This window comes from Ruditapes philippinarum, unplaced genomic scaffold (assembly GCF_026571515.1).
Source record: "Ruditapes philippinarum isolate M1 unplaced genomic scaffold, ASM2657151v2 ctg1761_1_1_1_1, whole genome shotgun sequence".
Lineage (NCBI taxonomy): Eukaryota > Metazoa > Mollusca > Bivalvia > Venerida > Veneridae > Ruditapes > Ruditapes philippinarum.
The window spans coordinates 243,423-269,196 of record NW_026855069.1 but is presented as its reverse complement, the minus strand read 5'-3'; the positions used below and the strand labels follow the sequence as shown (position 1 = coordinate 269,196).

The window sequence follows — 25,774 nt, the reverse complement described above, 5'->3', positions numbered from 1 at the left end:
TCACGCATTTCGTAGTATACCGTGAAATAATGTACATAGTTTACGGTATTGGAGGTAATGGTCAGTTTTTTGTGCACGAGAATATCGTGTTTTTTTCGAGTAGGCTATCTGTATCTAGGTAATAAATACTGAGTGTAAAGATTTTTATTCGCTTCTACCCAGACAATTTCTATAAGAGTGTGTTTTGTAGTGCAGCCATGGAAGAACAAAACGATTTATTGTCAAGTGTGGAGAGAAAAATAACACAAAAGCTTGAGGATTTTGAACAAACTCGGAGGGCGTTTACTCAGGAGCAGATAACGAGATTACAACCTAGTGTTCAGAAGCAAGACTCGTTCACATTTCGTAAGAAAGGCAACGAGAAACAGCATAAAGTAAACGCACGTGTTCTCGACAAAATGAAGGAAGCAGACGTGCGTCTTCAAGATGCTGCCAGATCTCATCAAAGTGAAGCCATATCGTCTGCTATCGAAGGAGTCTCTCAAGGTACTGACATTTTAAATCATCGCTAGAAGTTAATACGTCTTGCTGATTCAAGTTTTGCTAGGTGACGTGTAGAACTCGAGTATAAGGCTCATCCACTTGCCTAAAACGAAGAAGATGAGAAGAAGATTTTCAGGTCCAGAGGGACACTGAGCGTAAGCTTAGTCAGGAGAGAAAAGCGAGAATCTCATGTTAATCTGCGTTTTCACGTTACGGGCGTTATTTCCTATGACAAACACTTACACTTAGAATAAGGAAATTGCGGGCTCACCAACCACGTGGAACCAGACGAACGTATGTGTTGGCCGTAAACCTGACACGTGCTTCCGGTGTTGACGTTCCGGTCATTGGCTGAGCGACTGCAGGGCTGGTTTGCATAACGGTGGAGGGTTTATGAACAAGGATGTACAGTCTAGCGCATAGGTAAGTTGCTCTTTGTAACATTTATCTATGCAAAAGGCTAAATCCGAAAATAGTATATTTCATGATTAAGAAATTATTACGCGTGCTGACAGATTAAAATCTTGTATAAATTACTTGTAAGATGCTGGAGCAAACGAGTACGTATTACAGATAGTAGAAAATGGGTATACATTACCTTTCAGGAATATTCCAGATTCTGTTTTTATGTTAAACAACAAATCAGCAAGGAATAATCCGGTATTAGTAATAAGTTAAAAAATGAAGTCATTACTACAAAAACTGTTGCATTTCTCATGATTTCTTAGTTAAATGAGTATCCTCGTGAGCCTTCTTACAGTAGTTTATGGCAAATCTGGCAAGGCACGTTTAGTCTTAGACTTATAACCAGATAACAATAGCTATTCTGAAAAAAAGATTTAAAAAAAATAACAAGTTATTGGTCCAGATCTACAACACAAATGGTACACAAATGTCTAAAAAATATATGTAAAAAATCTTCGGTGGAGTCCCTTAAAGACGATGTGTTGACGGCAGGAAAGTAGAACATGAAAGAGTTAGAGGTTGCCGAGTCCATTATATATTTAAATTGCAAACCTTCTAAATATAATATTCTACCGTTAAAAAGCGTTGTTATCTGGGTAATACATGGTTGTTACATTTATATTTTCTATAAAGAACTATGTTTATAATCTGCAAACTTGTAGACAGAAGATAAACGTATTTAGAAACTGTCAAATTAATCAATCATTTGTAAATAAAGAGTGTATTAGACTTCTTCAATGATCGCAAACGATTTTATTAAAGTTTAAAGTGGAATAAGAAGTTATTGGAATAACATAAACAAGGTAAAATATATATTCTTTTAATACGGCATCGGTCTAGTGGAATCATAGAATTGTTTATAATCATTTAAATATATAACTGGCACGAAATTTATTGATTCCTGAAATTATAAGTTACGTGGTGAATAATTTGTCAACAGTTTTACTCAACAGTTTTACTGCGCCGAAGTTCGGCATTATTATAAAATATCTTGAAATTATTCATGAGCTCATGTTCGTGTAAAGGGAACTAACTATTAAGATAATTTTGTAAATAGTCACGAGTTGTCTTTCTTTAATTGTGAATAAAAAATGTCAATTACTCAATATATGTAGTGTGTAATGAAAACCTATGAATGATGCAGAGCTGTATATGATGTAACGTGCTATGTTAAAGTGACATTACGTCCGGTAAGAGAAAATGGCCACAGATCAAGTAACTGTAAAGATGGCTTTGCATTTTGCTTTATATATATGTTCGATTTTATACTTTACTATGAACAAAAAATCAGTAATAAATGTGACTATGAAAAAAATCAGTAATAAATGTGACTATCACAAATTTGAAGAAAAAGCGTTCAGAATGCATCGGTTACGTTCAATTCTTTAAAAGATTGAGGCAGCCTTTTTATAATTTATGTAAGTTAACTTTTATATTGTATCATCAACATTTTCGGTTATTGGTCTAGCACCATTATAATAGCCAATCTTTTAAAATATATTATTACATCAACTGAATATGACAGCGAAACAATGAGCATAATGTCAATTTAATATAGGTAGGATGGAAACTTATAAGGATTGGTCAATCGACACCAACGCGACATTGTACTACGCAACAATATGGTAAGATATTGAGGGTCATTCTGAATCAATTTGTTCTTAAATCTAATTTGCTTTGACAAAACAAATAATTTTGTAGCGCAGAATATTTTCATTCAAGTGTCTATGTTTCACTAATTTTGTTCACGAATAATTAGTTGCTGAAATTATTAATTCCGAAAGACTGATGATGTACTTGTATTGTTTCAATGAAATTTGTCAGAACAATGATTATGTGCATTCAATATACACCGTGGATGTATTCTAGTTCTTTGGTACTAGACAGGTTAATTGTTTTAAAGTCAGTCAAGGTTTTGTGTCATAACAACTTCTTTATCTGTTTTATCTGATTATCATTTTTTCAATCGAATAAAACATTCAGAGTAGGACTAATTCACCAAAAGTAGTAATGATGGCTGATCTATGCAAGTGAATAAGTGAAAATGAAACTATAATTGTCTAGAAATCAAAATGTTAGGTGGGCACATTTTTTAATGAAATTGAGTCCATTTACATTGACACGTATTGCAAAGAAATAACCATTTCAACGTCAATATGTTCTGTATGGCTCAAGATAAAATGCCATTCGTATGACTGCATTGGTCAATTGAATTCTTATTGTACATCATGCCATCTGATACTTTTATGATAACTATGACTAGATTGCGCTCTTGCCAAAGTCAGAGTGTAGGAAGCTACACATGTAGTCATTTGTGGTCATGACAAATAAGCTCGACAAAAATTAACGCATTGCTTTGAAACAATGGTACCGAGGAAAGGAGATCGTTTTAGAATTTTAGCTTAATATCTATTTTTGTGTAATTAAGTAACTAAAATGTCTTAACTTTTTTGTCCTAGCCTTATAGTAATAATCAGAGGACATAATTCTTTTAACTTATCGCACACTTTCTCTGAGTTTGATGAATCGAGTCATTCGCAAGGTTTAAACACAATTTGTATGTATTATGCATGAACAACTAGTAATGAAGAACTGCAGAAGTTTATGGTTTTGATTTTGAAATTCAACAATTCAACTATATATGTAAAGAAATACATGTCTGATTCTGTTAATATTTTAAATTCTGCATTGTAAAATTATATTCACTATTATTATCTCAGGGGGAGTTTTATCAATTGTATAAAACTATCAAACAAGCTGGTAAGAAATAAAGGGGAGGGGGGAAAGCATGTCATGCACCAGGTGGTTCTGAAATTTTATTTATTACCTACTGTGTTCGGAGTTATTGATCTCTATTCCAGGTTGAATATCAAACAAGTTTAAATATTCTGTAGAATAAAACATAATTAATTGGGTTTATGGATTTAAACCTGTGTCAAAAGTATCTAACTAATTAATTATTATTAATAAATAGAGATGTTATGTTACAACTTGTATAGAGACCCAGTAGTCGACTCGATTACATTTTAATTCAGAATACTTATACTTCTTTGCAAAGTAAATACTTTGAATTACTCATTCAGAATATGTTTTGTATGCCAAATATTTTAAAAGTCACAGAAGTTCTCTGAAGGATAATTTTAGTTCAAGTGCACAAGTATTATAAACTTTTCTAAAAGCCGAGAAATGCCTTATAGACCATACATATTGCTTTCTTGTAGACTATATCAAGATTATTTCAATCCATCAAAGGACAGGTGCTTTTTGCAACAAACGGGAAAATAAGTAATTAAATGCAGTTCATATAATATTGATGTAAAACAAGCAATTATGTGTTTAGCCCACTTGTAATAGGGTGATCATGACCGTCTTGTTTCTTTCGAATAAATGTTAGCAATTCTTACGTTGTAGTGTGACGTTGAAATGTATTTGTGGTTTCAATGTTTCTAAATGATGTTTAGATGTTTCTAAATTCAAAATTTCACCATTTTAGTGTTTAAATGTTGAATTCTGCTTAAGCCGGTGCTAAGGGGCGTGCACGGTAGCTTGCGATTTCCATTACCGCCCATGAACAGGCTCAATCAAGCCGAGCCTGCAACATTTTACAATTCTGCCGTGTTGGGCCTTCTTAAGGGATTCTGATTTTCACTATTTCAATAGAGTTATTGATTTGTAAAACATTACTTTTAATATATATAAAAAACTATTAATTGTAGACACCTTTTAATGAGCACACAGTAATCCTCACATTTTGATTCATTCTATTTAAGTGTAAATTCGAATTGTTTCAGCCGTGGACAGCGTGGGTAGATTTTCAATACCATATTTCTTTCCGTATTTTTGCAAATTCGTTGAATGTACATATTTCATGTACTTAGTTTGTAGAAACAGACACACTGAACGTATCAATGACCATCTTTTAACATAGGAATGGTACTGCAAGTCATTATTGACAAAATAACAAAAATACAGATGTGTTTCGTATTCATGTGCGAGACTGAGTTTTTCCAAAATTGTTCCGAACATAGAATCTATTACTTCATTGTGGTATACTTATTCTAAGAAGATTCGGGAAAGTAAAATGTAAGTTTAAAAGTCTTTACACGATCTCCTCAATGCATCAGCTAACAAGCAGAGTTAAGAAATAAACACATATTGAAATAAATAAATAAATGTCGATAAAATATTCTAACAGACTGCTGAAAACACAATCAGGCATGCTATAAATTAATTTTTACTACAATGACAAACTTTAATATATAAAAATGTTATTTTGTATATAAGTATACTTTAATGACCAAACAAAATTTTTGCTATTGATGTTTGGATACTTGATAATAAATATATAAACGTATTGAATTGAAAACGTCGCTTTCACGAAACAGTGATGATTCAAATCCCATAGTGTCGAAACAATATTCCAATTCTCGCTAAAAGCGACTTAATGAATTCGCTAGGGCAATGCTAATGTGTTTACATTGTACATGATTTTTTTACAAAAAAGTTTATTGATTACCATCAGTATTAATGTACACTTTAGTGACTATCCAGATGATCTGTAACTATAAATATAATTTCACTTAAAAAATATAGACTTAAAATTAGTCATATGCATTTCCATACGTATTTTTAAAATATCCAAGATGTCGAGTCATACATTTTTTACCTTTATCAATAAAACTGACTTACAGTCAGTAACTCTTTTAGTTTCAAAACGAGGCTGCTGGTTTATTTTCCCGCCAATGTAAAAAAATCACAACATTTTAAGATCGTCTAACCTTAAGAATTTGTTCAAGCAGTTATTTTGATTATTTTAAAGAATTTAAAGGTATTTTTTAGGGTTACATTCATTCCGTTTCTCTCTATTTGGTATATACATGAATATAGTCTCTGGAAATATGGATTATGATAATTATTATAATCATTTTCACGAAGATGTTTATTTTTCATGTAATTTTGTTGTGATTACTGCTTCCGATGGATCACCTTTTTCAGATTTTTTTTACATGAAATGAACGTCATGAACAAATGATACGTGAAGAATTGCTCATTTCATACCAAACCTATAGACCACAATGCTTGGATAGGAAATAGATTAATGACAGGCACTCGTACAGTGGTTGTATGGGCGTCATCAACAAACTCTATTATAGATATGGACAAGAATGTTTTCCCCTCAAATCAGGATAAGCAAGTATTTACTTGCTTATGCAGTAAGCGTCTCTTATGTTTTCTTGCTAACCGAATTCTGTCTATCAAAATTGTTTTAATCAAGCGAAACAAATGAATGCAAACAACGTTTACCAATGTTAAAAATAGAAATGACATCCTAGCAACCAAATATATTGAACCGATATGTCTATAATTAGAATTGGAGAATATATCTTGGAAACAACAAAGCAATGTCAATGACAATAAATTTATTTGATTACGGCTTCCGGCCCATATCAGCAAAACATTACAGACATGACGTGACATGATGAAGTGCCAGTGTACTATACAGATCAAATATCAAATTAACAAGTACTTGTACAAATGTATATAAAATGACAGCATCAAACTATTTTAAAATATATGTATGGTATATACCATCCAGAATATGTAGATAAATACATAATTACACATTTAAACAATATCATTAGATAGCATTTTACGTTCTTGAAAAACACAATATGCAAACACAGCCGATCTCATTATAATATCTATGACATCAAAATATTGAACTTATCAATATTAGCAATTAAATATCGTTTAAAGATTAAATATAGAACATTCATATGATTTAAAATCACGTTTTCAATACCGCAAGATCATGATTAGACTACCGTGTCATTATGATTGCAACATCAAAGAATCGTATTTTTTTAGTATTGTATCATAGTTCCTAGGCGTTTTCTCCATAAAAGCAAAGTGGTTTGCTGATAAAACTACAATAAAATCTCATTATTGTCTAAATAAAACAAAAATATTAACAGTCTGTGATATTTTCCTTAATGAAAAGAAAACACGATATTTTTACCAATAAAGTATTTTCCTTTTGCTTGGTTTTGAAAATATATGCCGATTCACAAAACTGTTCGCAATTTAATATTAAGAAATCATTAAAGCACTTTTAATGGGGTGAAATATTTCATAATACACACAATTCAAGTTTTAAATTTTTTTAAACGATATTCTTTATTAGTCTTTGGTTTTTATGTTTCATTCTTTTTTTAGGGGATTAAAAACCTCGCATTTTAAAAAATTTCTAGGAGAGAAAAAAACCCAAATTTTTAATATAGAAAAGTTTAGTTAAGAAATTTTAAAAATTTATTGGGATTAACTACAAACAATAAATATAAAGGAAATATAAAAAAAACAATCAACAATGAGCAACACATCTATGTAAATATGATAACAAAACAGTTTTAATTACTTAAAGAGCTAATGATATAATGATTCGAACTTTTGAAATACATGAAACAATTTTTATGCATAATATACATTAAACCCGACATGTTTTTTTCACTACTCGCTTATGTTGTTCTTACCAAGAGTCAATTATGTTCCCAACAAGAGCCAATGTTGTTGGCACCACTAGTCAATGTTGTTCCCTCACCAAGCTAATGTTGTTGACACAGTTTAGCAGTGTTGTTGCCAATGCTATCTAATAGTAGCAACGAATGTTGTTTATACTATAATAATACTAGCTAAAGTTGTTCTCACCAAGAGCCATTATTGTTTCCACCACGAGCCTATGTTGTTCTTTCCACTAGCCAATGTTGTTGCCACCACAAGCTAATGTTGTTGCCACCACTAGCCATGTTGTTGTCACCACTTGCTAATACTAGGGACGACATTAAATGATATACTGAGGACGAGCCAATACTGTTCTTCCCACAACGATTCAATGTTGTGTCCTGTATGGTTCTTGAAAAGTATTTGACTCATGAATAAGAACATCGATCATTAACTGACATGTCTCAGTATACATTAGTTTACAATATTAATTGAGATTCTCATTCTATTCATTCTGGAGAAAGTGTGATCCCTCGGAAGCATTTATCACAACAAAATTACGTGAAAACTGTAGACTCGGTTTGGTTGAGTCAGTACATGAGGGATTATGTATAAGTGCGAGATCCCTCACGCCGGCTTGAGTGGTACTCAATTTTCAACACTTAAAAGTGTTGGAATCCATGATCCTGAAGGACCGATAAAAAAAACAAACTGAAATGAAAAAACGTGCTGTCGGCAAAATATCATTAAAAAGAAGAAAAACCAATTTTTTTATATCTTTCCCTAAAAATAAACCCAAAAAGAATTCGTAACTAAAAAGGAATTTTTTCTATACAAAAAAGGGGGCTTTAGGGGTTAGCAATGAAAGGGAAAAAAAAAACATTTTTTTTAATCCAAAAATTTAAAATATTTTAAGCAAATTACAAATACATTTTAAAAACTTTTTTTTTAACCAAAATCAAGTAAATCTTTTCCAGGAAAAAACGCGACAAACCAACTTGTTGATTTTATGTTTCTTTCGGGCAAATTAAAAAAGTCAGTGGGTAAAGTCATTCGAAGAAAAAAAATAATTTAGATTTTGTTGTCAATCAAACAGAATCAGTGTGCAAATATAGTCAGACATATTATAGGTCCTAACAACATTTGCCTCAAAATGACAAATACTTATTTGAAATTTCTGAACGTTATAATAATACAAATGTGATGCAAAATGACCAAAGTTGTTGTGATAGATCTTTATGTACTTTTTACTCTATAAAATATAGGTATGAAATGCACTTTAACTGAAATTGATTGGATGTTTTGGTTACCGTGACTAAAATGTAAAATGTCTGTACAGTTATTGTTTGTTTTAAATTTTTGAGGAAAAGGCTTGTCTCACATAATTGTGTTTAAATTTGTTAATAGAAAGATTTATTAATTATTGAGATTCAAAAAAGGAAAAGAACCAGGTTGATTCATCAGTTTTAATGCTCAAACTAGAAACTGTAATACAACTGATAAAGATATGTAAAGATATTAACTGAGAGCTTAATCGGAATTTTCTATCATTATTTACAATGTACAACTATGTGACTGAGGGATTGCCTTTAAAGCAGCATGCCTCCAGATTAATGCTTATTTTCATGAAAATTTTGAAAAATGAAATTAAATGTATATTATTGTATAGTAATAAAAATTTTACATATTATCAATGGCACTTACAACCGGCGTTTATTACAAAAATAGGTTAAAATATGCAAAGAATGACCTAACTGCGTTTGACGCAGTAGTAATATACTTACAAATAATGAAAACATCACCATTAACCGTCCATATAATATCAACATTAAGCATGTAATGGATTGAAACATCATGATATCGTAAACTTGTCTGATTCAACAAGCTATTAGTACATAAAAGTTTATTTTGAATCAGTTAACATGAACAATCAATCACTATACTTTATTCTACTTTGATTTGACAAAATCATTTTAATTGCTTAAAAATGAGTTGCATTGACTTTTTGATATATGCTTGACAATGTTCCATCAAGTATTCTTATTAGGTGATTTTTACATTAAATTTGTTGACGTAGGATTGGTTACTAAAATACGTCAGCAGGAGGCATGATGTATTTGTCTTGATTCCATGAAATTTGTTAGAACGTTGTAAACGTGCATTTTAAATAATCCATGGAATATTTTAATTGACTGAAACAAAAGCTGAATTAGTCATCAAAATCCAATGGGGGCAAACGGTGTCTGATTGTGATGTAAAAATACATGAACAAAATGTAAGTATTTGTTGCAGGTATTTTCTGTCTCCGATAACACGTTATTTCTGATAATAACATACATAGATAAAATTGAGACTCAATTGATACTGATAAATGATGGTGCATTTAAAATGAATTGCAATTGAGTTACAACGTGTCCTTATTCTTATGGTATATTTTTGCTTTAAGTTGTTTTTGTAAAGCATGACTTAATCTTCAAACTTTCCAACTTTTTCAATGATAAAATTGTATGTTTTTACTGAAAACAATTGAACAATTAAATGGCATACTTTCACTATTAACATGTTGTACAGATTTTAATGTACTATGTAAAAAATGTTTTATACAAATAGCATGTTAAGCTCTAGACAGATTGTAACGTAAATTGAGAAACAAAATTTCCATTTCACCTGAACACGATAGATAAAATGTTTCAAAACTTTGTTTTACGCAAAATGATCATACACTATATCGCCTTTTAAAATTTTGCTTAACCACAATTGATCCTACAACAATTGCCTTTTAATATTACATGCAGAAGAAACTTAAACATTCATGGTTCATTTTAATAATGTTAAAGCATTAACATTTTAATAATTAACGCATTAAAGGTCAATAAAAGGAAGTTTGAACAATGCAGTTCGTTCTTATGACGGTTTCATATATACTTGTTGCATATTGCTTAGTTTGGTTGTATATTCTGCGAATAATTACGTTTCCATACTTTAAGAGTAAGTATAATTATAGTGATAAAACGATGTTTAAGGTCGAATGTATGGTAAAAGAATTACTTATTCTCTATTGCATAAGAGAGCTATTCCTCATTTAAAAACAACATATCATATACATACTACTGGTGCCGTGAGCACTAAAATAAAAAAAAAATTCTGCATGTTTCGGCTACATCATTTGAACTTAGTTTTAACATCATATATATAGCATTATTCAAACTAATTTGCATTATTCACACTAACTTATTATAAATAAATGCAATAATATGATGGACTTATCAGACATATAGATACGAATTTCTAATACCATCTGAACAAATTGTAAATTTGATATAAATTCATTATATTCAGTCATCACGTTATGGGAATGATAGTGAGTAAAAAAATCAGCTTCAGATTTAATATATATATAAAAGGCGATATTAAGGATGACGTAGATAGAATTCGCGCAAAAAAGATAAGTTCTGTAATTGCAGCCCGAATGATTGTTAAAATCCAGACTCGTTATTATTACATTTTCACAATATGTACTCAATATTGTCTGATGAAAACATATGAATGATAGATTTATAAGAAGAGTTAGATGACATAACTTGATATGATTGATCATAATGTATTTCTATTTCATATGGTAATTTCTATGGCATTTAATCTGTTATTAAATAATGTACGTTAAAGATAGAAACGTCATTGGCGTCCGCGCCGAAGCGCGGCGCTCTTATGGAATGAGATCAGATTTTGTGAAAGGGCGACAGCAACTTCTCGAGCCTTTTAGTCGGTCATAATAAAAGCCGAAAATTCCGATCGGTATGAGGGTGCTTGATTATTAAATAAGAATGAAATGTCGCGATATGTAACAATGAATTTTCGCAATGCAAACATTTACAAATGAAATAACCTTTTCCAAAAACCTATTTATAGATATATCTTTTTATCACTCCTATCGGTAAATGCCGGTCTCTCCCGGTCTATTTTGACCAGGATTTACTAGTGACCGGCGAATAGTACCACAGGTTATATTGTCCGGTCTCTCCCGGTTTTGGAGTAGATGTTTGATATCGTTACAATTAGAAAAAAAACAACAATAGCATATGTTTCATTTTATCTATATGAGATAAAAACAATAAATATGTACACGGATTTATATGTAATATAAATCCGTGATATGTACAATAATTGAGAAAAAGGTACATTTTTTATGGTATTAAAATGACATTATCAACTTTGAAACATTTTATTTAATTATTCAATTTGTTATCCGTGTTTAGTAAAGATGCCGAGGAATTATTCAAAGTTACAAATTAGATTTTATGAATTATTCAATTGATCGATAATTTAAAAAATGATAAAGAAAAATACAATGTACATGTACATGGTTTAAGAATAAACAATATTATATATTGAAAGATAAACCATAATTTACTGACTTTTTCCAGTTAAGCTTTGACTTATAATCGTCGGTCAATATGACAATTGAATTCTTAAAAATTTATTTTACAATTTTAATAAAAAAGAGTAGTAAAAACTCAGTATTAAAATAGCACATAAACACAAAAAAGAATAAAAGAAAACAATATTCATAAAATTTGTATTTTTTTTAAATTAAAATTAATAGATATTACAATTATTGTATAATAAACAATTATGCTCAACATGATCAACATGGTAATATAACCAGTGTCATATTTTTACTAACTTAAAGTGTGAACAGATACCTTAAGGGGTCTTCGCTAATAGCGATAACATGTACATAATAAGGGACAAATGTGTGGTACGTGTTGATCATGCGTTACACATATGGATTATAAATGATTGCATACATGTATATCCGTTGCTATTAATAACCACGATCATAAAGAAATAACAAGTAATATTCTAATCTCTAGCATGCCAATCAAAGTTCATAATGAACAATGTCTTTCGTCCGCTCATTCATAAGTGGTATACATTTCTGGTAGTTTATAAGAATATCTTGTCATCATATGTGTACTAGTTCATCTTCACTTGCTGCATTTCTTGCTTGGACGCCCTTTGATGCTTTGCATCAATGCTTTTCTTGTAAATCCTTAGAATGATTGTTAGGATTGGTCAACTTATGCAAACGTCAACTTTTCTGATTGTATTACGACAAAATAACAGAATATGGAAAGTTATTCGGTATCAGTTTAAAAGAGGGATTGTTTTACTTGCTATTAATTTGCTTTGCAGAACAAGTTATTGTTGTAGCGGTTGAAACTTAGTCCTTTTATTATATTGATTGATGGGCAGATTTGTGTGAAGTATTCTCATTCTGTTTGAGTTCATATTTTTAATTCTTGTTAAACAAGTTACTAAAATTATCCTACGATGCGCATGAAACATTTGTTCTCTTTCAATGAGGTTTGATAGAACATTATTTATGTGTACGAAATTCAAACTTCTACGAGAAATATTCTCCGAGAAATAATTTCTGTATAATAACTGTTACAGAAGAGAAGGAACTTGCCTAAAGTCAATAAAAGCTTTTGTTGTATGGTAACTATTTAATGCAAGGTAATCGAGCTCTGTCAAACGTGTAGAATAAAAGTTATAGACACACATATCCACAACAAGTGAATAAGTGAAGAAAAAAATAGAAACGGAATTCCGGTGTCTAGCAGCATTGTATAATTAACAAACGTAACCAAAATGCTAAGTATTTAAGTTGTCGTGTTGCATTTTTACTTTTATAAAATCATATATTCTGAGATGAAAACACATAAACGTCAAAGTAGCAGACACAATCTGCAATATTAATTAGATGGGGCAAATCTTGACTATAAATGTCTATTGATGCAGACACAAAAAATGTATAGACACATGTTTAATCAGATACCTTATGATTACAATCTAATCAAAATAGCAATACTTAATCAAGTCTGATGGAAATATCTGAAAACCTTGTGACAGATTCTGTCGTAAATGAACTCTCATGACGAATATCATAACCTTAAGTACACTATAAAATACTTATTGCCAAAGTGCAAAATATCGGATCCGGACAAAAAGATTAAGAATATCTGGAAATCTAATGTATATGTTCATATTTTACCATTGACCTCTTATTATGACATTGAGCTTTAACCTACTAAACTGACATACAGTCTGATCGAGACAAATATTTGCGCCAAGAGCGATGGGGATTAGTTAACAATTTCCCAAGCTACAGTATTGAAATGCATGATAGAACCAATATACAATTAAACCCTTATATACAATCATATACTACACGTTATATTTTATTGATTTAATGCAAAAGTAAATTTAAGCCAGGTACTACCTTTTGACATTTCACTCTTAGTATAACATTGACAAGACAGTGACAAATGCAATCCTTTTGTGTCACACATTCATTGCACGGTTTGGCCGATTGTGCCAGATAATTTGAATGTATTTATATCCAGTATTAACAAAATCCCTTCAAAGATAAAAAAGTTATAGACCGGACACTACATATACCCTCAAATAGACAATGTTGACCTGGAGGTAGTGGTCTGGTTGTTGCGCATGACACATCGTCTTATTATAACAAACATTTGTGCCAAGTTATTTCAAATTCCTTTGATAAATGACAAAGTTATGGACCGGACACGAAAGTGAGCTGGACGGGCGGACGGACAGACGGACGGAGCCTATTTCTATATCCCCCTTTTTCTTCGAAAAGGCGGGGGACAATAAGGGTTAAGTGGAGTTCAGAAAAAAGCAGCCAACATTAATCACGTCTGATATCGAAACACTGGAAAGATGTCATATAGAGCAAAATATGTTTAGTTTTGCAATTATGTATTATCTGCACTACTAAGCATTTAAAAGTAAATGTCATTAACATATAATTTAAAACATGATATCTGCTTAAAAATATTTCTAATATTGTTTCTTTCTGTCTTTGGAATTTATGTCTCATTTTGATTTTGCTTTTCATTGATAAAACCTACAGATTTACTGAAAATTATGCAAAAGATAAATCCCAAAAGGAGCAACGAAAGCAAGAAAAAATAATACTCAGGATAAATGTTTACAACTTAATCTAAAGGAATGTTATGATAACGTATTGTGTGACACCTATGTGAGAAAGTAATTGAACTTTCAGAAAATCATAATGAGACACAACAAGAGCCAATTTTGTTTCCATAACATATCACTCCTATGTTGTTCCCAGTTCGAAGGAGCGTTTTAATCCAGTCTCGTTTTTATTTCATTTTCCTAATACTCAAAAGTTTCTAATTTAAAAATGAAAACCCAATGAATGATAGATTCATAAGAAGAATTATATGAATTAACTTGATATGATTGATCATAATGTATTTCTATTTCATATAATAATTTCTATATCATTTAATCTGATATTAAATACGTTCAAGATAGAAACGTCATAGATGCTTAGAATGATTGTTAGGATTGGTCAACCTACGCAAACGTCAACTTTTCTGATTGTATTACACGACAAAATAACAAAATATGGAAGTTTATTCGGTATCAGTTTAAAAGAGGGATTGTTTTACTTGCTATTAATTTTGATTTTGCTTTGCATTTTATAGCGCCTTATAACTTAGTTTTAATATTAGATTGCTGGGCAGATTTGAGTGAAGTGTTTTCATTCTATTCAATTGCATATTTTTAATTAATTTTGAAGTTATTAAGATTATTCCACAAGGTGCATGATATATTTGTTTTGTTCAAATGAATTTTGTTTATATTTTATTTATGTGTAGGAAATTCAAATTTCTACAAGAAACATTCTCCGTGGAATAATTTCTGTATAATGAAATAGACATGGAAATTGCTCTAAAGTCATTCAATGCTTTTGCCCTATGGTAACTATGTAATTTCTCATTAACCGAACGCTGTCAAATGTGTTTAAAATTGTGGTTTCAATAAAGTTATTGATTTGTAAAACATCACTTTTAGTAAAGAAAAACTGTAAATGGCAGCCACTTCTAATGAGCACACAGTAAACTTTACAGTTTGATCCGTAAACGATATTCATTTTCATTAAGTGCAAGCCGTGGGAAGCATGGATAGATTTTCTATACCATATTTCTTACAGATAAAGGTTTCAAGGTTTTTTTGCGTACTCGTTAAATGGATATATTTCATTAACTTAGTTTGTAGAAACAGACACACTGAATGTATCAACGACCATCTTTTATTACAGGAACCGTATTTCAGTCACTATTGATGCACAACAAAGATACAAATATATTTCACATTCAAATGAGAGACTGTTTTGTAATCATCCTAAATTATATCCAATATAAAAACTCTAACTTGATCGAGTTATACTTATGTAAATGTAAGATCAATTGTCTTCACAAGATTTCGTCAATGCAGCAGCTAGCAATTACAGGAAATAAACACATATTGAAATAAATAAATGTACATTATATCTAACAAACTGTTTAAACAAAATCAGACATGCTATAAACTTATATGTACCACTTAATATCTAAAAAGGTACCTATAAATGCTTTTTGAGATATATTAATACTTTAATAATTAAACAAATTTTTTTGCTATTGATGATTTGATACTTCGCTATCACGAAACAGTGATTACTCAAATCCCCCTTAGCATTGTCTCTTTTGTGCTGAAACAAAATTCCATTTCTCGCAAAGATCAACTTAATGAATTTGTTAAAACAATGTTAATGTGTTTCAATTGAATGAATGTTATTCAAAAAGGTAATAGAACAGGTAGTATTTACGTACATATTTTTGATCCCTTAAATTTGATTTAAAGACGACAAACCAAACAGGTGAAGTAACAAGCATTTACAGCAAATTGCATTATACAGATGATCTATTACTATAAATAGTGCGCAGTCAGTAACTGCTTTTGTTTTAAAGCAAAACAGTTTGTTAATTTCCCTTCAATAATAATAATAATAATAATAATAATAATAATAATAATAATAATAATTAAAATAATAATAATAATAAAAAATAATAATTATAATAATAATAAGAAGAAGAAGAAGAAAAAAAGAAAAAAAGAATTGAACACCATGAACAAATTTGATATGTGAAGGTTGTGAATCGTCAATTGCTCATTTCTAACAAAACGTATAGATAACAAAACTTCGATGGGAAATCAAATAATGACAGGCTCTCGTACAATGTCTGTATGGGCGTAAACAACAAACTCTATTATAGATACGCAGAGACTGTTTTCCCCTTATATCAGTGTAAGGAAGTCTATACTTGCTTATGTATTCAGCGTCTCTTACATTTTCTTGCTAACCGAATTCTGTCCATCAAAACTGTTTTAATCAAGCGAAACAAATGAATTACAAATTTAAAAATAGAAATGACATTCTGGCAATCAAATGTATCAAACTAATATGTCTAAAATATCTTAGAAACAACAAAGCAATGACAATGACAATAGATTTATTTGATTTGACAAACAAAACATATACATTACAAACCCGACATGATATAGTGCCAATAAATACCAAATTTACAAGTACTAGTATAAATGTATATAAAGTGACAGAAATCAAACTATTTTAACATGTATGTATAGTATGCACCACATAGAATGTGTAGATACATAAATTATAATACATTTAAACAATATCATAAAGTATCACGTTACGTTCTTGAAAAGCACAAAATGCAAACACAGCCAATCTCATTATCATATCTAAATTTTTAAGATGGCATCAAAATATTAAAGTTATTAATATTAGCATTAGAATATCCTTTTAAGATTAATTATTGAAAGTTTATATGATATAAAGTCACGTTTTCACCTGCGCAACATAATTAATTAATCATAGTGTGTTTTTAAAATAAAGAATCGCGGTATTTCAGTATCGTGTCATCCTCGTTCCTAGGGCGTATTCTTCATAGTATAGCTATGTGCATCAATCGCTGATAAAGTTAAAATAAAATCTCATTATTGTCTAAACATAACAAGAAAGTAAACAGTGAGTGATTTTTTCCTTACTGATAAGAAAACCCTATATTTTACAAAAAGTAATTTTCCTTTTGCTTTGTTTTGTAATTAGATGCCATTTTTATAAAACTGTAAGCTATTTTATATTAAGAAATATTTTAAAGCACTTTAAATGGAGTGATAGACTGCATTAGACACACGATTCAAGTTAAAAATATTTTCAAACAATTAAACAATATTCATGTCAGTCTTTGGATTTGATGTTTCATTATATTTCTTTTAATAATGCAAACCTACGCAATTAATTATAATCATGGAAAGGTTAAATCACTAGAGAGCAATAAAAACCAGAATATTAACATATATAATTCATGTTTTAGGTACATTATGCAACAGAAACAAATACATTTTTACTTCTTTAGAAAGGGCAAACATGAATAATATAATGTTTAAATAATGCTTTTAGAGAATGTAAGATGCTTGTGTCCTGAATAAAGTAGCGTCAAATGTGAAATAATTTGACACAAAAGTAGCGAAATGCAAACAAAGCGTATTTTGAATCCCATAAAGTACTAATTCACTATATCTTTACTTATTGCCAAAAAGGAACAGATGAACAAGATGGTTCAGGTAATTGGCAAGTGAGTTTCATTTTGGATCATCATTAGAAGCCTTATTCTAATTTTAGATTGGGAAAGCTAAATTAAACTAGTGAATATCATACTACAATATGTGAATATGATTTTAAAATTTGATCTGATGTCTATTTTTAAGACCAATGAGACTAAAGCTATTATTAGATCATATAGTAAAAGAAATTATTGTTTGCTCACATCTGTGCAAATATGATAACAAAACAGTTTTAATTACTTAACAAGCTAATGAAATAATGATTTGACATTTTGAAATACATGAAACAACTTTAATGCACAATATAGATTTAACCCGTCATGAGCTAGTGGTGCACTGACAATAACGTTGTTCCCAAAACTAACCAATGTTGTTTCAAAAACCAAGCCTCTGTTGTTTCAACTAAGAGGGAATTTTGTTAGCTAACTGTTGTTCTCACCACTGGCCAATCGTTCTTTCCATAGCTCATGTTGTTCACACCCCTAGCCTTTCTTATTCCCACCACAACTCAATCTTATGGTCACCATTAAACCATGATGTTTTGTTTCCAACCATCTTCCAATGTTGTTTATACTATACTAATACTAGCTAATTTTCTTCTCACCAAGAGCCAATATTGTTACCACCTAGAGCCTATGTTGTTAACAACACCATCCGATGTTGTTACCACCATAAGTCAATGTTGTTGCCCTAGCAACGACACGTAAATGATACACCGAGACCGAGCCAATACTGTTCATTCAACAGCAGGTCAATGTTGTGCCCTGTTTGATTCTTGAGAAAAAAAGGAGATAAGAATTAAAACATCGATTATTAATCGACATGCTTTAAGTATCAATTAGTTTTAAATATATATTGATATTCTCATTCTAAACAAGTCCGTGTCTTTCGTTCAACTTATGAAAATGCCAAATTTACCTTTCAGAATAAAGAAGTTCGTTACTAAAATAGTACAATTGTATCCCTGTAAACAGGAATTGTTCATCTGTATCAAAAAGTAGCTCTACATGTTTAAAAATGGGTGAAAACAAAAATATGATAGTTTCAGTCTTTCAAACTTTTAACTATTTGAAACAAATTAAATTAAAACCACTTTATTTGAATGTTGAACATACAAGTAAATATTTCCAGGAAGTTCAACTTGATAATACGGTCTTCTCGGCGGTCAATATGGACAATAGTAGATAAAGTACATTCGAGAGAAAAAAGTAATTTAGATTTTGTTGTCAATCAAACAGAATTAGTGTGCAAATATAATCAGACATATTATAGGCCTTTACAACATTTGCCTCAAAATGACAAATACTTATTTGAAATCTCTGAACGATATTATTCTACAAATGTGTTGCAAAATAACCAAAGATGTTGTGAGATCTTTATGTACAATTTACTGTATAAAATATAGGTATAAATACACTAGTTTTGAAATCAATTGGATGTTTTCAGGGGTTACTATGAATAAAATATATATCATACAAAACGTTTGTAGGTATAGTCACAGAAGAAATGAAGAAAGATATAAAACTATTAAAGTTTAAATCAGCACACATTATACATGTAGCATTACGTTTAACTTAATGATTTAATCATTTATCACACATTATTTTGTTCGATATCTAAAAAGAAAGAAAATTTTCCATATAATATTATACAGCTTTGTAGTTTTCTCAGTCCTTGTATTTGGCATGTGGTTTATCATATTCACCAGCACCAGAGTTTATATAGTTTGTAAATTTATATTTAGAAACATATGCATGTCAGAATGTAATAAAAAAACAAAAACAACATAAAATGATTGTTTGGAAAAACGCTTGTCTCACATAATTGTGTTTAAAAATGTCTTTGCCTATTAATAGAAAGATTTAAAGCTTATTGAGATTCAAAGGAAGGAAACATCCAGTTTTAATGCTTAAACTAGGAGTATGCCGTGCAACTGATATAGATCTTAATGTTCTATTGATATTAACAATGCACAACAATGTATACTTTCCCCCTCGTGGCTGAGGGGTTTTCCTTTCAGAATTGCGGCCCTTATTTATCCCTGTGTAATCCTTAGAGGCCATTAAATGAGTTTGAACTACTAGAATCTTTTCCTCTCTTATCTCCCGCAGGTTATGTGGTTTTGACCCTTGGTGTTGCTCTAAGTTTGTAACACCCGCGGTAAGTCAAAATAAATTTTCCTGTTTTGGGGAAATATGACGTAAATTGTGTTTGTGCACTGTAAAACCAAACCAAACAAACTTGTATTCATTGTTGTACTTTCCAAGCATTGTCATTGTCCTATTGTACATTTTCAAACACTTTCTCTTTTATCTAGTTTTAGTTTATATATACCCATTAGATCAAATTCAATATGAAGCATTTAAACATTTATTGTTGCACGTTGTTCTAGGGCCAACAACAACAACAACAACATAACAAAAAACAAAACAAAAAACGTTTTGTTAATAAAGAGGCATACGACATTTAGTATCTTGTACATCAAGTAGACATCAAAATATTGATTTCATATATTTTTGCATTGCAGACACAAGGAGTGTTCAAAGAAAACATACTCCTCTTTGTGAGTGATAGCTAAACGATATTACTTAATACGATTGATTGATTACAATATAGTTTTATAACATATGATATCGACATTAAACATTTAATAGATAGAAACATTATGTTCAAAAAGGGTTGTTGAAACTATAAATGCTACATCAGAAGGACAGCTAAATGATGAAAGCTTGATAAGACTGATTGGTCACAAGATAGTTTTATAACATATAATATCGACATTTAACATGTAATGGATAGAAACATCATAAATTCTTGAAAATTGTAAGATTTGCCAATGAACGCCAACGTGAAATTTTCTGATTCAACAAGATATCAAAACATAAAAGTTCATTTTGAATCAGTTAGCAAGAAAAATCGCTTTACTTCATTCTACTTTGCTTTGCCAAAACTGTTTCGGTTTTTGCACTTAGAAATGAGGTGCATTTCATTTTTGTGTCGCCTTGAAAAAGTCGACATAAAGGGATTACTTTTGTCGGCGGCGTCGTTGTCGGCGTCGTTGTCGGTGTCGGCGTCCCCTTAAGCTTGTCCGGAGCATAAGTCAGTCATTATAAGTTGGATTGACTTCAAACTTGGTATGCATGCTTCTTATAATGACCGAAAGAGCAGTGCATAAAAACCGGTACTCTGCACTTCCTATTTTTTGAGTTATTGTCCTTTGTTAAATTTCATACTTCATATTTGTCCGGGCCATTACTCCTAAAGTATAAAAGCTATGGACTTGAAACTTCATAGGATGATAGTTCTCATTAAGAAGAAGTTCAGTGCACAAGAACTGGTACTCTGCATTTCTTATTTTTTGAGTTATTGCCCTTTGTTAATTTTCATACTTTATTTTTGTCCGGACCATTTCTCCTAAAGTATAAAAGCTATGGACTTGAAACTTCATAGGATGATAGATCTCATTAAGAAGAAGTGCAGTGCACAAGAACTGGTACTCTGCATTTCTTATTTTTTGAGTTATTGCCCTTTGTTAAATTTCTTACTTTATTTTTGTCCGGGCCATTTAACTATGAAAGCTATGGACATGAAACTTCATAGATGATAGATCTCATTAAGTGAAGTGCACAAGAACCAATACTCTACATTTCTTGTTTTTTGAGTTATTGTCCTTTGTTAATATTCATACTTTATTTTTGTCCGGGCCATTTCTCCTAAAGTATAAAAGCTATGGACTTGAAACTTCATAGGATGATATATCTCATTAAGAAGAAGTGCAGTGCCCAAGAAGTGGTACTCTGCATTTCTTATTTTTTGAGTTATTGTCCTTTGTTTATTTTCATACTTTATTTTTGTCCAGGCCATTTCTCAATAATTATAAAAGCTTTAGATATGAAACTTAATAGGATGATAGATCTTATTGATAAGAAGTGCCGTGCATAGAAACTGCTGCTCTGCATTTCTTATTTTTTGAGTTATTGCCCTTTGTTGATTTTCAAATTTCATTTTTGTCCTGGCCATTTCTCCTAAACTACATTGTTCACAAGGCGACACATCCGACTCGCGGAGTTCTAGTTGATTTATGCTTGACATTATTGTATCTGGCAGCGTATAGCATGAATGTAGAATCTAGTCTTTTTACACTAATATTGTTCACGAAGGATTGGTCATTAAAATTAATTCTAAAGAGACAAGCGTATTTGTCTTGGTTCTTTGTAATTTGTTAGAACTTTGTAAACGTTCATTAAATTGTATCCATGGAATATTTTAATCGAATGCAACAAACAAAATAACTCATCAAAATCAAATGTGGGAGGAGACGGGGTCCCGGTGTGTTGTACAAATGCATTAACAAAATGTAAGTACTTCGCAGAAAATATCTGTTTCTAAAAACATGTGATTTTTGATAATCACGTACAAAGATAAAATTGAGGCTCAATTGATACATATAATGACAGTGAGTTAGTTTCAACGTCTTGTAGAACATTACAATACTATTTTACAATTAACAAATATACTAATAAGTTCGATTAATCAGACTCATAGATATGAAATTTCAAATATCATCTTTACAAATTGTAAAATTAATACAAATTTATTATAAAATAAAATTAAATCGTCATTACAAAATGAAGCTGATGATGTCGTCACAACGTAGGATTGATAGTGAGATAAAAGTTTTTTGAATTCTACCTTAGTTGCAGATTTGATATCTAAGCAGCAAACGATAATAAGAATAACGTAAATAGAATTCGCACCAATAAAAAAATAACATATTTAGGAAATAGATATCGATTCTGAGTGCATTGTTGTAGAATAATGCACGGTTTGAGTTCAAATGCGTAGTAATATAATCACGAAGGCCGTAGGCCTGAGTGATTAATTACAAAGCATTTGAACGAAAATCGTGCATTATTATACAATAATGCACGAAGAATTATTATCTATTTCCATTCTAACACGTCATGAAAAAATATAATTATTATTATAAAGTTGGACTTTATGTTTGGTGGTTAAATTTGTTTTCGCCCCGGAGTTTCCAATAGAAACGTTCTTTAAAGGCTGTTCCAGTGGGTTGAAAAAAATGTCGTTAAATCTACCGTGTGGTAACGAATTTTGAAAACGTTGATAAAACTTTGTTTGTTTAATTTATTTCACTCTATATTTTTTCAAGCGAAATACAAATTGTTAAAAGTGCAATAAATTTAAAACTTATTAATAAGTCGTTTGCGATATAAAAATAGCGTAAACGATTTGATTGTTTTGCACGTGCTGTTTGGCGCTACATTATGACGTCATGTAAACAACACTTTAAACGTCTGTACAGCGTTAACAACTGAATAAAATATATTGGTGTTCGGATTCAATTTCTTAGTTAGACCATTTTCTTTCATTCTAGATAGTTTTCACAACAAAATTCGACAAAAATTGTTTTTTATTTATCAGATTTTTCAAACATAATGGCGCCCTCAATGTGAAAATACACAGGGAGATAATAAGAACGGCGAGTGCATTGTTGTAGAATAATGCACGCTTTCGACCTTCTTTGTCTATATGGAAAATATTCCGATAGTGTTAGAATATGTTATTTCAGTCCGAAGGAGTGTTTAAATCCAGACTCGTTATTATTACATTTTCACAATAGGACAAGTATTGTGTAATGAAAACATATTAATGATAGATTCATAAGAAGAGTTAAATGAGATAACTTGATATGATTGATCATAATGTATTTCTATTTAATATAACAATTTCTATATCATTTAATCTGATATTAAATACGTTTAAAATAGGAACGTCATGAATGCTTAGAGTGATTGTTAGGATTGGTCAACCTACGCTAACAGAAAAGGGAAAAGGTCAAAGTTCAGGGAGCTACAATCTAAACGAAGACGTGCGTGCAATATTTGGCCTATACGACTTCCTACATTAAATAAAGGGGAGGCTTTTGTTTTGTTTTTATTAAGGCACTGTTTAAAGGCAGCAACAGAAGATAAGTTTCTTGTAGCTACAGGTAGTAAGTTCCATTCTCTTAATGCAGAAGGAAGAAATGATGAGCTATATATTTGTGTCCTTGAGTTTACTTGTCTGTGATTTCTGAGGTGGTAGGACTCGTTGTGTTGGGGTATCAGATCAGAGAGATAGTTTGGAGTAATTCCATTGTACATTTTAAAGAATAAAACTAGTTTATGTTGTTTACGCCTTTCGGCCAGGGTATCCCATTTAAGGTCGTTAAGTAATTTACTTATATTGCATAATTTTGTTGCACCTGTTACTATTCTTGCTGCCTCGTTTTGAACTGCTTCAATTTCACTTTTTAACAAGTTCGAGGAGTTATCCCATGTAACATCGGCGTACTCAAGGATAGGGCGGATAAAAGACATATACATTCTTTCCAAGCTTGAACGATTGAGGAGAAATTTCAGTGATCTCATGATGCCTACTCTCTGCCAAGCTTTTCGCAGTATTATAGATATATGGGTATCCCATTTTACATTTTCAGAAAGGGTAACACCAAGATGTGTGTGATTTTGTACACGTTTGATTGGAATTCCATTCATTTGAATTGGGGGATGGTTTACTTGTTTTATTTTTCTAGAAAATATCATAGATTCTGTTTTGGACGGATTAAAAGTTTATCAGTTTAAAAGAGTGATTGTTTTACTTACTATAAATTTGCTTTGCAGAACAAATTATTTTTGTAGCGCTTAGAACTAAGGTTTATTAAAAGATTGATTGTTAGGCAGATTTGCGTGAAGTAATCACATTCTATTCAAGTCAATATGTTTCATTAATTTTGGAAAAGTTACTAAAATTATTCCACAAGGAGAATAATTGACTAACATATTCAAAATGCTAAGTATGCTTTTTTTTAGAACATTATGTGTAGCAAATTAAATCTTCAACGAGAAATATTCTCCAAGGAACAATTTCTGTTTTTTGTGTGCTGGAAATACAAGGAAATTGCTCTAAAGTCATTCATAGCTTTTGTCCAATGGTTACTATTTAATTTCTGGTTAACCAAGCTCTGTCAAATGTGTTTTAACAGAATAAATGAAACAGGCAAACGTATCAACAACAAGTGAATAAGTGAACAAGAAAAAAGACATGGAATTCCGGCGTCTAGAGGCATTGTATAATTGACTAACATATTCAAAATGCTAAGTATTTAAGTTTTCGTGTTACAGGTATTTTTTGTAAAATAAATCAAGTATTATGTGATGAAACCACATTAACGTCAACGTAGCAGACAACATCTGAAAAATTAGAATGGGAAAAATCTTGATTAAATATGTTTATTGATGCAGACACAAAAATGTATAGACACATGTTTACAGTCTTATCACGACAAATATTTTTGCCGAGAGGGATAGGGATTAGTTAATACTTTACCATGCTACAGTCTTAAAATACATGATGAAACCAGATATTAATATTAATCCTTAGACCCTTATGCATTAATACTATCATATACTCACGTTATAATTTCTTAATTCAATGCATAAGTAAATTTAAGCCCGGTACTAGCTTTTGACATTTCACTCTTACTATTACATTGATAACACAGTGACAAAGACAATCCTTTTGTGTCACGCATTCATTGCACGGTTTGGTAAATTGTGCCAAATAATTTGAAAGTATTTATATATAAGTAACGCTCCTGATTGACACAGGCACTCGTCACAACCTGGCTCGAAAAAAATGAACAATGGTATCGAGGGGAAACATCGTTGACATATAACACTTGGTTAGTCTTAGTCGATATATTTGTCTTCGCATAATAATAATAATA

General features: G+C 30.7%; 1 long non-coding RNA gene across 1 annotated transcript in view; it reads left to right on the top strand.

Annotated features, from left to right (window-relative positions):
* Positions 1-1,550: 1,550 nt before the first annotated feature.
* The window catches only part of LOC132742011 (uncharacterized), a 229,166-nt gene continuing 204,942 nt past the window's right edge, over positions 1,551-25,774 (top strand). Inside the window, exon 1 of the long non-coding RNA XR_009627374.1 lies at positions 1,551-1,751. This is a non-coding gene — a long non-coding RNA (uncharacterized LOC132742011). The remainder of the gene's footprint in view (positions 1,752-25,774) is intronic.